The following is a 3598-nucleotide window of genomic DNA, read 5'->3' as shown; positions in this document are numbered from 1 at the left end:
ATATCAATCACGATCGGATCAATGATCCAGACGATTCAAATGATAGAGTAGGGGATCTTGAACCCCACCAAGAAGTCAGATCCCGAGTCTGGACAATCAGTCATCCAAAATCTGCATTCAAACGCAGCTGGCTTTGATAAATTAATTTTCTAAGGTACGTGAGGGGGCATCCAGCGTGAGAGGGGAGACACACAGGAAGGAGAAAAGGGGCAGGTTGGAGCCAGCCGTGGAAGAGAGAGAGAGAGAGTATTGTTTTTAGAGTTTTTATTTATTTTTTTTATTATTTTTGTGAGATCTAGTCCAATCATGTTGGTTTAAACCTATTAGCCAGGGCTAAGAAGTGAAGCTTGTTGCGTGATGGGAGAATTTATGCGTGTGCCTTTTGTTTAGATTGAATGGATTTTGATTTAATTTCATTATGGGAATATTTTTAGTTTTTAATGGTCTATTGTGACTGAAATTACAATGGGTCTGCGATGGCTTTGAGTATTTCTTTTTCCTTATTTTGATTATGACGTCAGGAAGCCCTGTTGTTCGCCATCGTCTCCTGGGCATGGTTGGATGTCGGTACCCTTCCTAACCTCCATACATTGTTGATTGGTTAGTAATTAGTTTAATTCTATTGTTTACTTTGTCTCATGGGCATGGTTTGGTGATGGAATCCATTCTAATTCATATACCTTTCATCTCTTAAAAACTATATCAAAGGAAGTTCAGTCTTGATTTTCATGAAGATGGGACTCTAAGTCCAGTTAAGTTCTTGAAACAGGCATAAGGTCTCCCTGATCTCTACAAGTGGATCCTCTGAATCCTTAGTTTCTTACCTCTGAATTCTTTAAGTTTTAGATTAATAATTCATCATTATTCCCTCAAATTCATTTGATTTAGATTTTATCTTAATCTAGTTCTAGTTCTAGTGAGTATCAGATTACGCACAGGTTTCAGACCCTTGGGATTTGACCTCGGTCTTATCGAGTTTATTACTACATCACAACCCTATACTTGGGGAGTGAGCATGAAGGTTTTAAGGTGAAACTTGGAAAACCTTATTTTATAGTGAAAGCTAATATCCCGAGGGAGTGGATATTAGGAATGAAGTAGTTGTGTGGCTGTTTTTCAAATAGTTAGTGTATACACAAACGAACTACTATAATTCCTAGAGTTGTGGTGGATGGTTGTATTTGTTTATATGTGTGAATGTTGTAATTTACTTTAAGCACACGTGGTGAATGGTGTAATTTATTTTATACACTTGTGGTGAATGTTGTAATAACTTAGTTTATTTCTTTTGCCTCTTTATTGGTTTGAGTTTTTGATACTTACAAACATTCTAGTAAGGTTGTCTCACCATAAGCCTTTGGTTTTTGGTGTTAGGTTGTCCTTAGAACTTACTTTGTATCAACCTCTTAAGACTAGTACATTTAAGGTTGCTATTTACTTGTGCTATTTTATTATTTGGTTGTGATATCTATCTTTGTATTCCACATTTATTTTTAGAAACTTTCCCCTTTTATTTTTAGAAACTAACTTAGCTTCTAGGTTTAGGGAACTTTCCTTTTTAGAAAGTAACTGTCTATTTTTATTTTTAGTAACTTTCTAATTCTAACTCTTTTAGAATCTAACTTTGTTTCCTAATTTATTTTTAGAAATTTTCTACTTGTAGACTTTTTGTTTAGAAACTAACTTTCATATCTTGTAGGCTTTTAAGATAGAAATTTATAATTCAGTAAGTTCTTTCTCTACTTTCAATTTTTCAGATCTCTTTTAACAACTTACTTTCTAGTTTAGGGCTTTCCTAATTTATTTTAGAAATTTCCACTTTCCTTTAGGAATTTCTTCTTTTAGAAACTAGTTTACTTCTATCTTTCTTTTTAAGGATTTTCTAATTCCAGACCTTCTCTTTAAAAACTGACTTGTTTTGTTTTCTTTTACAGGTTTTTAACTTAGGGACTCCAATTTGGTAACTTCTTTCCAACCCTCTCTTTCTTTTAAGATTTTCTTTTCCTTTCTTAGGATTAGGTTTCGAATTTGATTGAGGGCTGCGAGTGTTCCATGCCCAAGTGGGCCTGTGACAACACTCGACGTCTCTTGACTGAAGGAAGATTGGTTGAGGGCTTAACTATCCATCGCAGGACTAGACACCACTCGAAGTGATGGCTGAAAACCAACCTCTTCTACCCCAACCTAGGGTGGAAGACATTCAAGATGAGAATGGGGTGCATCAAGCACCCCCGCCTCGTACTTTACGAGATTATTTACAACCAGCGGGGGTGAGTACGCCCTCATGCATGATTTTTCCTGAAAATATAGGACATATGGACATGAAGCCAGAGGTTATCCAACTCCTTCCTAAGTTCCATGGGCTTGAATTTGAAGAACCATATCTACATTTGAAAGAGTTTGATGAGATCATAGCCACTTTATATTTTCAAAATATGTCTGAGGACACAGTCAGGCTGAGACTCTTTCCTTTTTCCTTAAAGGAAAAGGCTAAGACATGGTTACATTCACTGTGTCCTAGATCCATTGGCACATGGAATGATATGCAAAGGGAATTTATAAAGAAATTTTTTTCACATCATAAAACGATTACCCTTAGAAAAGCAATCATGAACTTCACCCAAAAGGAGGATGAAACATTTTACCAATGTTGGGAAAGGTTCAAGGATTTGGTTAGTTCATGCCCACAACACGGCTTTGAAACGTGGCGCATCACAAATTTTTTCTACGATAGACTGACATCTTCCATGCGCCAAATGGTCGAGACAATGTGTAATGGAGAATTCATTAATAAAAATGTGGATGAGGTATGGGATTACCTCGATAGTCTTGCTTAAAAAACACAATCATGGGATTATTACCCAAAATTGAACACCACGTCTAGGCCGACTCAATCTAAGGAGAAAGGTGGATTGTATCTCTTGAAAGAAGAGGATGATCTCAAGTATAAAGTGACTACGCTCATAAGAAAAGTTGACACCATAGAAGGAAAGAAGGATAAGGCTAAGAAAATTGTTTGCGGCATCTGTGATTGCAACATTCATACAACTGAAAATTGTCCTACGATACCCGCCTTTTGAGAAGTGTTGAATGAATAATCCAATGCCGTAAATAATTATCAAAGACCTTTCAATGGACTGACCTTTAATATGTACAATCCTGGTTAGAAAAATCATCCAAACTTTAGTTAGAGAAATGGACAAACTGCTACCCCTCAAAGTTACTTCAATCAAAATCCAAATCAAGGGAAATCTCAAAAAGAACTGGTTCAAAATTCCATGCAAGAGCTGACCCAGGCAATGCGAGATTTTATGCAAAAGATGGATTCACATATGACGGTTATAGAAAGGGGATGTTTCCTGCACAACCGCTCCCCAATCCTAAACTGCAATACCAAATAAGTAATCTTAGCTCTTCAAATCAAATGGAGCACGCTAAATCCATCACCACTCTTAGGAGTGGGAAGATCATTGTTAAAACTCTTCCGGTTAGGCCCGAAAAGCCTCAAGAACCAGAAGAGGACAATAATGATGGACCTAGTGAGGCCCCACAAAAATTAGAACCGAAACTTCTAGAAAAGCCAGTTGCTCCATTTCCC

The 3598-nt window shown here is 36.8% G+C and overlaps 1 non-coding gene across 1 annotated transcript; it reads right to left on the bottom strand.

Moving 5' to 3' along the window:
* Nucleotides 1-2591: 2591 nt before the first annotated feature.
* On the bottom strand, nt 2592-2698 carry LOC131252315 (small nucleolar RNA R71). The gene has a single exon (XR_009174344.1). It is a non-coding gene; the product is annotated as a small nucleolar RNA R71 (small nucleolar RNA).
* Nucleotides 2699-3598: the final 900 nt, after the last annotated feature.

This window comes from Magnolia sinica, chromosome 7, assembly GCF_029962835.1.
Source record: "Magnolia sinica isolate HGM2019 chromosome 7, MsV1, whole genome shotgun sequence".
Lineage (NCBI taxonomy): Eukaryota > Viridiplantae > Streptophyta > Magnoliopsida > Magnoliales > Magnoliaceae > Magnolia > Magnolia sinica.
This window is presented reverse-complemented; position numbering and strand designations above follow the sequence as displayed.